General features: G+C 33.3%; 1 long non-coding RNA gene across 2 annotated transcripts; it reads right to left on the bottom strand.

Annotated features, from left to right (window-relative positions):
* Positions 1-5,879: 5,879 nt before the first annotated feature.
* LOC131633229 (uncharacterized) lies at positions 5,880-9,047 on the bottom strand. 2 transcript variants are annotated; one of them, XR_009293269.1, is made up of 5 exons: positions 8,008-9,047; positions 7,718-7,931; positions 7,431-7,520; positions 6,898-7,327; positions 5,880-6,395 (listed from the first exon to the last, which is right to left on the bottom strand). It is a non-coding gene; the product is annotated as an uncharacterized LOC131633229 (long non-coding RNA). The 2 variants fall into 2 exon arrangements; XR_009293270.1 differs by lacking the exon at positions 5,880-6,395 and adding an exon at positions 6,666-6,790.
* Positions 9,048-12,049: the final 3,002 nt, after the last annotated feature.

The raw sequence follows: 12,049 nt of genomic DNA, 5'->3' as shown, positions 1-12,049 counted from the left end.
TCTTGCCCTTTCAAGGAGCTTTTAGTCAGACTTCTCTAAGACAGTTCTTCCCGAGCTTTGCTTAAAGCCTAATCCTCTTTATATCAGTCAGTGACTTACCCTATTCAGGAACCTCTTCAGACAGTCTTCTGTAAAACATTACTTCATCTTGATGAATCTCTCCTTCAGATATAATTAATGCATATGAGCCATTCTAAAAAGCATTTGCTTTAGACAAACATCCTGTCAAACCTCTGGATGGCATCTTTAAGCCCATCTCCAATATTACTTCCTGCACCAGCGAGCGCAAATTTCTGGGTATTCTAGTGTTCAATCCTCTTCCACCTTCAGATCACGAGTGGCGAATACGCCAATCTACCTCTTCAGGTTTAAGAAAATTGAACAGGACAAGCTGTCATACCCCAAAGTTTGCCCACACTTTTTAGTGACAAAAATTTTCGAATTTATTTTCAAAATTGGATTTTTATAAAATCTTGGGTTCATTTACATTGACATCCTGAGTTTTATAAATATCCGATTTAAAATTTGTTTTAAAATATAATAGTTTAATATTAAATTATTATATTTTAATAAATAGAAATGTTGACCAATGATTCACATACTTTCAACTGGCTCTTTATTTCAAATAAATAATATAGCTGAGTTGGTTAAGAAGTAAGGCTATCAAGCAAAAGGTCACGGGTTCAACTCTTGCTTGGTGCATTTTCTTGTTTTTTAACTATTTTTTTAAAGCTTTTTTTTTTAATCTTTTTTGCACCATGACGCACCTGGACACAAGTACGTCCAAGTTCTTAATCTTGGGGACGAAGAAGGTCCATGAGCCTTTGGGTTGGATCTTTTCCTTTTTAGGATTGTTTTGACCTAATTTCCACTATTTTTTTTAATCTTTTTTGCACCATGACGCACCTGGACACAAGTACGTCCAAGTTCTTAATCTTGGGGACGAAGAAGGTCCATGAGCCTTTGGGTTGGATCTTTTCCTTTTTAGGATTGTTTTGACCTAATTTCCAGTCTATAAAATGGCATCTCTACACTCTCCTTTCTCACTAACAAATTTTAACCCTAATCCTTATCTTCTTTTTTTCCTTGCTGTACATACCAACAAAAATACAATTTTTTTCATGGTTACCAATTTCTACATATTTTCTTATACACTTTTCATCCTCTCACATACATTTTCTTACACTCATCACTATACCATTACCACAAATACCAACAATTAACCATATTCTATACAATAAGTCCACCCTCTTATTTTCAATTTTATCGTTTGTTTTAATTTTTATTTATACACTGTTCAAATCATATTATGTATCTGTTGGTTATTTTTTTTATCGATAATTATCCAATTTCTATTCAGTCTTACAATTCATGCTAACAATGTATTTTTTTTTTATTAACTTTTTTTTTTTGTTAACCATATAACAAGTATTAGTCTGATGGTGTTTGTTATTAGAAAATATCATTATATTGTTTACAATTCAGCGCACCTTCAATAAACAATAATCTCATTTTTCTTCAAAATCATTTGTTTAAAATCAAACAACATCATCAACACACTACTTCAATGGCCATCATATAACATAAAATATATTCTACAATTTTCTTAATCAAATCAACAAACACAACACAAGGAAAAAACAAACACTATGTTAATTTGTTCTTTATGTTTTTTTTTTCTCTAACAGCATTCGCAGATCCGACCGACCTCCGTCCATCCTCCGCGACATGTCTCATTCTGCCTCTGTGTACAGTGTGTTCCGATCTGCACCCTGCTGGAAACAGCCGCACCACCGGTCTACAAACAACACCGGATCTATCACATCACCACCGTTGACGAAGACCGTTGCACAACCGCCGCCGCTGAAGATCGCTTAGCTCAGCACCGACCGCCGCACGCCACATCGGAACGGCCCCGAAGCAGCCCCGCACCTGCGACTCCAGCCACGACACAACCAACCCTTCGACCGTTGTCCAAAATCATAAGGTATGCTCCTTTCTATTAATTAAGGCCAAGTCTTACTTGAGATGAATAGAAAGTGGTGTATGCTTGAGAGAGAGGATGAGATTTTCTTATTGTTATTTCTGAGTTTTATTGGTTCGATGGAAAACAGGTTTGTGTAGAAATAAGAAGGGTTGTTAGAATTGGTATTAGGCTGAAAGTGTAGATCTATATTCATGTTTGATTTTGACCTTTCTTTTTATTGAAGACACATGTCATAACGCTGTTGGATAGTTTCTTAGTTTAAAAAATAAGCTAACATTTTCTTTTTCTAACTAGTAGGAAACCCGTGCGTCCGCACGGGTTCTGGTGTGGGTTGGACTGTGTTTATCAAATATATATAGTATTAAGTTAAAAAATCGAAAAAAAATTGTGTATGAAATTGAAATATAGAAATTATATTGTTTAAACAAAACTATTAAATTGATTAAAAAGTAAAATTATTAAACACATACTCTGTAAAAAAAACAATTGTAAAAAATAGAAGAAAAAAAGTTTTTTTTAAGATTGATAGAGTTATAATAATAAAAAGATTTATAAAGTTTAATAAATAAGACAAATAAATATTGCAAAATTAAAATTAGTTTAAAATCATTAAAAACATAATTTTACATAAAAATCCAAAAAGAGAATGATATAAAAGAATTACGTTTAATATTGTATTTATTAAATTTTAGGTTATGATTGAAAATATAAATAAATGAAAAGTTAGTAGTACATCTGAGTTTTATTTTCTTTGATTGTAAAAAATGTGCAATAACCCGTGCGTTCACACGGATGTTGGTATGATTACCCGTGGATTTACACGGTACTATTGTGTTACCCGTGCGTTCACACGGATGTTGGTACCCGTGCGTTTACACGGTACTGTTGTGTTACCCGTGCGTCCGCACGGGTTCTGGTGTGGGTTGGACTGTGTTTATTAGATACATATAGTCCAAAATAAAAAAAATCGAAAAGTGTTCTCATATGAAATTGAAATATAAATGTTTTATTTGTTTAAACAAAAAATAGTAAATTGAAAAAAAATATCAAAAATAGTATATATTAATAGAAACTCGTGCATCCGCAGAGATTCTGGTGTGGACCGCTGATATGTCACCACGTTATCAAGAGAAATCAAGCAAATTAGAAAGTATCAAAATATTATTGAAAAAAGAAAGAAAAAAATAGACTCCAAATAATTGTATAAGTTTTCTAAAACTTCTACTGTTAAGAAAAACTTTTAAATACAAAATTTGTAAAAAATCAATTGTGAAAAATAGAAGAAAAAGTTTTAAGATTGATTGAGTTGGAATAATAAAAAGATTTATAAGTTTAATATTTATTTATTAAAATTTGGACTATGGTTTAAAATATATAAAAAAAAAAAAGATAAAACTATCAAACCAAATGAATTTATTATTTTTTAAAAGAGATAATAAACCTGTACCTATTTGTTTTGATATATTTATAAAAATGTTTAAATAAAAAAACTTGTTCGCATTTAAGAAAAATTAAGATTTATTCAATAATGTAAAAGTAACATTTTTTATTAATAGCATATAATAGTAAAATATTTATATCAATAATATATACCTTACTTTTCTATATATTATCTTAAATTAAAAATAATTTTAAAATAAAAATTTTATTGACAAAATTTAATAACCCGTAAATTCGTATGGATTATGGTATAAATATTTGTGCGTTCACATGGATACTGATAGGGGTAACAAAACAGGTCCGGTCCGTCGGATATGTCCGTTTTGTCTGTATTTTTTTGCGGGACAAAGCAAGATTTTAGGCCTGCTCCCTTTAATGTGTCTTCGTTCTGCTCTTTTTTTTTTCTTTTCAGGTATGAGCTTTGAACAAACGGATGTTTCTTAACAAAAACTGTTATATTATATAATATATATTAAAATATTAAAAAAAGTATATTATTTTATGTAAAATTTATAAGTTATTATAATATATATATATTTTCCATTTATTTTTAAATATTTTTCTGACAAATATTTTTTCTTAATAATTATCAATTTTAGAGTTTAATGCAACAATAATTATTTTATTAATTTATTTTATTAATTAAATTACAAATAATAAATGATATTAAAAAATAAATAATGAATCTATGGTTTAAATGGCACCAAATAATAATATATATGAAAATTATAATATTGAATTTTGGCATCAAATAATTTTGTTTGCATCTCATTTTCCTTGAATCTTAATCATGTGCTGCTGTATACTCTAAATATTAAATGAAGCGCTACTATTTTATCCACCCATGGATCCAAAAGATTATATAAGAAATAGAATTTACGATTGGTTTATTCCACATTATATTATGAGTGGTTAGAGTGCTAACTTTAAGATAAAAAATAGTAAAGACTCACATGTATTTTTTAGACTCATCACTCATGTACTTATTTAAAACAACAAAAATTGATTACATTCCATCACTTACATTCTCACATGATTCTGAACTTCACCATCAGTTTGTACTGGTTTTTTTCCTTTTCTATGTGGAAAAGCAATGGAATCACTGCTTATATTATTCATAATCCCACCATATGGGTCCAAAACAACAGACCATTTAGGCTCCTTTTCTAGACCATCCAATCCAATGCAGTTTCTAAACCAAATATTGTTTATCTTCCATCTTTTAGTCCAGAAAATTTTAGTCCAGAAAAGAAAACAATTGACTCAATCCAACTCATTTCGCTACATTCTTCGCCTGCAACATCCAATTCAGGAAAATCTTGATTCAATATCGATGCAGGTATTTTCCATGTTAGTAATATTAAAGTGGGATTTAATAATGCTGAAGATAATTTAAACCTTCCTAAATTATATTTTTAGCGTATAGATGCAATGCAGACACGTCTAAAACATGAAATTCTTAAACATAAGACATGCACATATGTAAAAGTATATCCATCCGAGTGAAGTGCATGAGGAGAATATTGCACATCTAGAAAAAATGCTCAAGCAGTAATGAAACACAATAGTGCTGAGTTGCTATACAGAGGCATCGACGGAACAAATTGACATCGCCGATAAAGCCGCCGATCTCAAGGTAGGTGGAAGAGATTTACAAACTACAACATGTTGAAGGCCCAAATCATACATGTTGCGCTACCAGAAGGAAACACAATAGAAGATAATCACCTTTAAGAACACTGAAACCACAATAACACAACCAAGACGAAGCACCCGTGACTGCAAAAAGAAACCAGAAACCTACTGATAAAATGATTCATTATTATATATGCATTTCAACAATAAACCACCCTGACATGCAAGATTCAACCGGACATTGACTCTGACCTCAATGAATTGAATCCAACACATCAGATATCCCGACATCCACATATCAACAATTATAAATAATATTAGTTATACAAATAAAATAGTTGTTTGAAATTATGGTTTGGATATTCTCCAACATAATTAGCTAACCATTTCACAGAGTTTGCATTGTTCTTTGAAATCATGGTTTGGATATTCTCCAACATAATTAGCTAACTACTTCAGAGAGTCTGCATTGTTCTTTGAAATCATGGTTTGGATATTCTTTCAGCACTTTAACTTTAGCAGGAAAACATTTTTTCACCCAATCATCTATGAGGTCACTGTGCATAATTCAATTTAATCATACAAAGATAGTTAGCAAAACTAATTTCATGTACTTTATTTTATATTTATCATGTATAATTCAATAGCTGCTAACTGCATCAGTAGCTGCTACTACAATATGTGATCCAATAGAACATGCATTTAGGATAAAAGTGGTAAATTTTGAAACTAAAATATAACAAAAATAACATTAGGTAATAGTTGTTATAATTTTTCTTTCAATATGATCTAACAATGGTGGGATATTTACCTTAAATAACAATCGTTGATGTCGCGCTAATCCAATAGTCAAAGAACCAAGTGAGAAACCATGCTACCGAGAGTTGTTTTCAGACTATAACTAAGACTTCGCCGTGCTTTCGACAAACTTTCAAGATTTTTGACGGGTCCACCCAAATACTGCAAGCTTCTGAACCAAATTTGTATTTATATATACTTGGCAAAAGCTGACTTGTTGGAAAAAACTCACAGTAACTATAAAATGCAGAAAATTTCATTATCAAGAGTTTTCGAAATTCCAACCACTGGAAATAATTAAATGTTTCAAGATTTGCCACCAGTGCCAAATCTACAACGGAGCACGCAATCTTTTCCATCAGCAGGTCGGAAACACCATTCGAACAACCAGACAACTGCGGAATAATTATACGAATTCGACCCCGAAACCGGATAATATATCCTCACGCCAATGTCTGACTGTACAACAAATAAGTTTCATGATTTAATTGAGCCCACTTTGGTGGGAGAACTCTACTGCATACACAACTCCAGTCTACATAAACAGAAAATATTATTCTAATCAATCCTTAATCACAAATTGTTAAAAATACACAATATTTAATTAATACCGACTGGACCAATAATATTAGACACATGAGAGACAGTTGTTCCAGAAGCAGGTAAAAGACTTTAGCACCAGATTTATGCAAAGAAAAACATCATTTTAGCCATCATGTTGAAGTAAATGCAAAGAATTCTAAATACCAGCATGTTGACGTGCTGAGAAGTGTTATACTGAAAAGTGTTGTGTTTGCTAAAATCATAAAATCATAATTTTCAATACTTAAACCAAATCGTCGAGTTTGTCACACGAAACAAAAACTTAAGTATAAACTTCATAAATTGTCGAGTTTGCAGACATGTTCTTTCTTTGTTTCAACATTATATCTGCATCTAAAGAACAATTCAGTTCAACATTAACCAAATGATAAACCCGCATCCTAAAAATCAATGTTGTAAATAATTTCGAAACGAAAAATCTAATAAATACTTACATGTTTATCAATCTGTTTCGGAATAGTAATCGTCACCCTCCACAGGACATGATTAAGTATGAAGTTGTATTGAATATCAGCCATCACACTTGAGAACAATATTATCGCCTTTAAGCTGACATAACAAAACGCACCAAATTGCTAAGTGCTACAGAAATTCACAAAAATTCACAATTAGGCATTCAAGGAAAAGACTCATTCACACTTTACCGATCGAAATGTAACCTCATAAGGTAATGAGACCCGTGACCCCATCAGTACAATACAAATTCAGAACCACTAAACCACACTTAAGCCAAAATACCATTCAACCATTTACCATGCATATTCATACTGGAAAAAATAAACCATATCAGAACTGCAGCCTTGCATAAAGCTCAACCGAAACGAATAACAAACTGGTTCCCGTTGAAACCGAGCCAATTCAGAGCTGCAAAAATGCCATGATGGTTTATCATTGATATCCAATATGTAGAAAAGGAAGGACGGTGAATCATGCAGGATGAACCAATATGTTAATCAGAATTACATACACTATTCAGAGTCAGCTCCCTTTGACCTCCCTCTCCCTTTATTTCTTTCAATATCAAACACTCTGTTTTTCTTCAAATCATTAATCAAACCTGCATGAGTGAAACCAAATTGCCATCAATGACTCACCCATAACACCTCAATATCCTACTTGAAACCCAATCTAGAATTCTAGAAACGTATTGATATAACAGGTAAATAACAATGAGAAAAATCACAAACACAAACTCAAATTGTAGGAGAGGATGCAAATGGGACATGTTACGTTTACACAGTTGTTTATTCATACCATTTTCCATCAGTCCCAACTGTGTTCAGCCAGCTACACCAGTTCCTGTTGAATCCAACACTGTCGGCAAGCACGACGATGCCTTCCTTCCGCCGCCATGAATTTAGACAACGTCTCCATCCCGTATGAGGCAAGAAACATTTTTTGAGCTGTTGCATTCTTCTGCGACTCATCCAGCTCTGATGATACTCTTTTATAGGAAAATTCCCTTGACCTGTTTTACATCATACATATAGTTATCAATTGTAGCACCAGTTTTATAACAAATTATTTCAGAATTATACACACACCAGTTGCAGTAAGTTACATAGTTCCGCCTCATTATCTCTGATTTCCATGACACCAGTTGCGCTAAAGAAAATCATTTTACACAGTTATGAAGGGATTCCTCTTTGTTTCACCATCTGCAAAATACACAACCGCAGAACCAACAACCAGAACCCTAAATCATCACTTTCTCAAAACAACCAAAAACCTTCAGAAATCGGTTGTAACAGAAGAAAATGAGCATTATTCATGTTCACCAGAAAAGCCAGATACACAAAAATCAAACAAAAACCCAAATATTTCCTTTCATAATTTTCCAAATACATCAAACCCTTCAGAAAGTAAAGAGATAGAAGAAGAGAGATTAAAAGAGAATGGGTTTGAACAATCTCACCAGAAAGGTTAAAATCATGAACCACTCAGCCCTCCATCAAAACTGTTCATTATCATGTTCAACGAACAACAACATCATCATCAACAAACGTTCAAATCCGCATCTGAATCAACAACAACACAACTGGACTCTCGCCGGAAAAGAGAGAATCACCATCGCATGCGAAGACAGAAAATGAAAGGTGAATCGGAAGAGAAGAGAGACGAAACGAAAAAGCCATCGGAGAGAGAAGAGTTATGTTGCCATCGGACAGAGGTTGAAGACGGCAAGGAGTTAGAAAAGAGATTTCGAAGGTCGAAGACGAATGAATAATGAAAAGGGAGGAGGAAAGGAAGGTTGAAGACCGAGGAATGTTGAAGATGGAAAAGGGTTTGGAGAGAGATCTGGAAAGGTAGTGAGTGAAAGGAAATGAAATACTTTAGAGTCTGAGGAGGAGAAAAGCCATATCTCTATTTCCAAGAAAGATAGTTCAAATATTTGGAAAAAGGTAGTTGTTGGATTTATTGAGTTCACGTGTGTTGATATGTTTTAGAAAGGTAGAAAAAGGTTTTAGAAAATTAGAAAAGCAGAGAACGAAAAAGGAAGGCAAGGAACGTGTCCACGTGGCAGATTGTAGAAGCAAAGGGGCAATAATGTATTTTCCAGATCAGTAAACTTTCTTATATTGTAGATTACTGAGATAAAAGAGACGTGACATTAGTGTCCTTCCATGTTGTTTTTGTTTATGTATTTTATTTATTTTATTTAAAGATATAGAAACACAAATATAGCTCTTTTAGTTTACTAGTTTCTTTAATTATTAGACTAATTTAGTTTAGTTAGTTTTAACATAAAAAAAATCTAAAAAAATATTAGTGCTTAGAATTTTGTTTCTCATAGTAAAAATACCAAAAAGATATGTTTAAAATTAATTATTTTTTCTTCATTAAAAAAAAAAAATCCCTAAAATATTTTAGTTAATTCTTCCTTTAGACTTTAATTTCTTTTTTACTTTCTTGATTAATTGTTAATATTTCTTTATCATTTTTAATGCGTCATATTCCTACATCCGTACTAACACTTTGTTGAATTTTGCGAGGTACTATCTCTGGAGATTTGAGATATTTCTTGTGAATAGTTGTGCATTTAAACGTTTACTTCCTTTGCATTTGGACTTGTAATAATTTTATCCCCGTTTTTGGTTATGTACCCCCATCCCGAAGCCATGTAATAGCGTAGGATTTTATTTTCTGCTTTTACTTTCCGCACTTTATAACTGCTTAGATGTATGTTAATAGGCTTGTATGGCAAGATAAAACTGAACATAGAATAACCTTAATTTTCAAGATAAATATTTGAATTAACACACTTCCCTTCACACACTCACCCCTAGGGCACGCCCCTCTTGGTTGCCTTACGAATAAAGGTCGTGTCCCTCGAAATGTAGAGGTACCCATTAGCAAAGGTCCCTCGATATAAAATCGTCACTAAGTCCCTCGATGACCCACCATTGCCTACGAAAAAGTGACGATCGTCCCTTCGAAATTGCTAAGGGTACCTCTACTTGTTGCCTTCAACGACCATACGATGACCCTTCGATGACCCGCACGTCCAATATAAACAAGGACTACCTACTTCTACATAGTATAGATAGTCCTAGGAACTTTAAAAAGCATAGAAAAAGACCAACTATTAGGGTAGTACTCTTAGATTGCTTGCTCAAAAACAAAATTATTTTCACACTCCATTCAAAAACAAAGGCTACGCTTTTAAGCTAAAGTCCTTTTATTCGAAAAAGAACTCTTTTCAAACAAACGAAAACAAACATGAGCTAAACAAACTAAGAGCCCGTAGATAACTACGGATGAAAAGGGTGCTTGCACCTTCCCTTTTCATAACCTACCCCCTAGCCCGTTTCTTTTTAAAAAAGGTCTTTTTCTGTACTTTTTACCTTTCCTAAAATTGGACAAAATAAAAGTCGATGGCGACTAATGCTTAACCGCGACAAATAAAAGTCAGTTCACCGAGTGACAAGTATTTATTGCTTCTGCCCAGAAATGCTTAGTCATATTGGTTTCATTGATCATGGTTCTGGCCATTTCTTATAGAGTCCTATTATTTCGCTCTACAACTCCATTTTACTGTGGAGTTCTAGGGCAAGAGAAATCATGGACAATACCATTTTCTTTGAAATAAATCTCAAAGAATCTGTTCTCAAATTCGCCACCATGATCACTTCTGACCTTTATGATTTTACATTCTTTCTCAGATTGAATCTGAGTGCAAAAGTCAAGGAACACTGTATGAGACTCATCCTTGTGTTTCAAGAACTTTACCCATGTCCATCTGTTATAATCATCTACGATGACTAATCCATATTTCTCCCCTCTGACAGATCCTGTTTTGACTGGGCCAAATAGATCAATGTGCAGAAGTTCTAACGACCTAGAGGAAGAAACAATATTCTTAGACTTGAATGCAGGTTTGGAAAACTTCCCTTTCTAACATGCTTCGCAAAGAGCATCGGATTTATATTTCAGATTAGGGAGTCCTATGACCAGATTAAGTTTGTTCATTTGAGAAATCTTTCTCAAACTAGCATGGCCTAATCTTCTGTGCCAGACCCATTGCTCTTCACTAACAGACATAAGACAAGTTACCTTCTGATTCTTAAGATCTTGAAGATCAATCTTGTAAATGTTGTTCTTTCTCTTGCCTGTAAATAGGATTGAGCCATCCTTCAAACTTACAGCTTTGCAAGACTTTTGATTGAAGATTATGTCATAACCATTGTCACTTAATTGACTTATGGATAATAAGTTATGAGCTAATCCATTTACAAGAAGTACAGTAGTTATGGAAGGAGAGTTACCAATACTTATTGTTCCAGAGCCAATTATCTTGCCCTTATGATCTCCTCCAAACTTGACTTCTCCAGCAGACTTAAGCACCAGGTCTTGGAACATAGACCTTTTTCCCATCATGTGCCGCGAGCACCCAGAGTCCATGTACCATGACATGTTTTGCTTTGTCTTCTTTGCTGCCAAGGATATCTGCAATAGAAATTATCTTCTCCTTAGGTACCCACATTTTCTTGGGTCCTTTCTTGTTAATTTTCCTCAAGTTCTGATTGAAATTGGGTTTAGCATGATAAACAACAGGAGGTACAACATGATATTCCTTAGGTTGAGCAACATGATATTTTCTATATTGTGTCACACGCTTCTTAGTGTGTGTAATGTGAAAACTTTTAGCATGTGATGTGAGCCTAATATCATGGGAGTGGCCATACTTGAACTGATCATACAAGGGCTTGTATGTGATTTTCATATCATCTACAGGTTCAAGTTTGTATGGGGTATCACCCTCATAGTCTATGCCAACTCTCTTGTTTCCACTAACTGCATATATCATAGAGGAGTTGACTTCTTCCAATACCTCTAGATAAGAACGTCCTGAAACTCAAGTCATATTCCTTGAGAATATTGTTCAAGTTTGGAATAGACTTTTCTGAACCAGAAGATGACTCAGCATCTTTGGATAGTTTTAAAACTTTTTCTTTGAGTTTAGAATTTTCTAATTCAAGCTTCTTAGTTTCAGATGCAAAGAGCTTTCTCAGCTTTTTGTATTTGATACTAAGCTTAGCCTTGATTTCCAGAATTTCAGTTAGGCTGGAAACTAGCTCATCTCTA

The sequence above is a fragment of the Vicia villosa genome, unplaced genomic scaffold (assembly GCF_029867415.1).
Source record: "Vicia villosa cultivar HV-30 ecotype Madison, WI unplaced genomic scaffold, Vvil1.0 ctg.001098F_1_1, whole genome shotgun sequence".
NCBI classification, from domain to species: Eukaryota; Viridiplantae; Streptophyta; class Magnoliopsida; order Fabales; family Fabaceae; genus Vicia; species Vicia villosa.
Note: the sequence above shows the minus strand (reverse complement) of the source record. Positions and strands in the feature narration are given on the sequence as shown.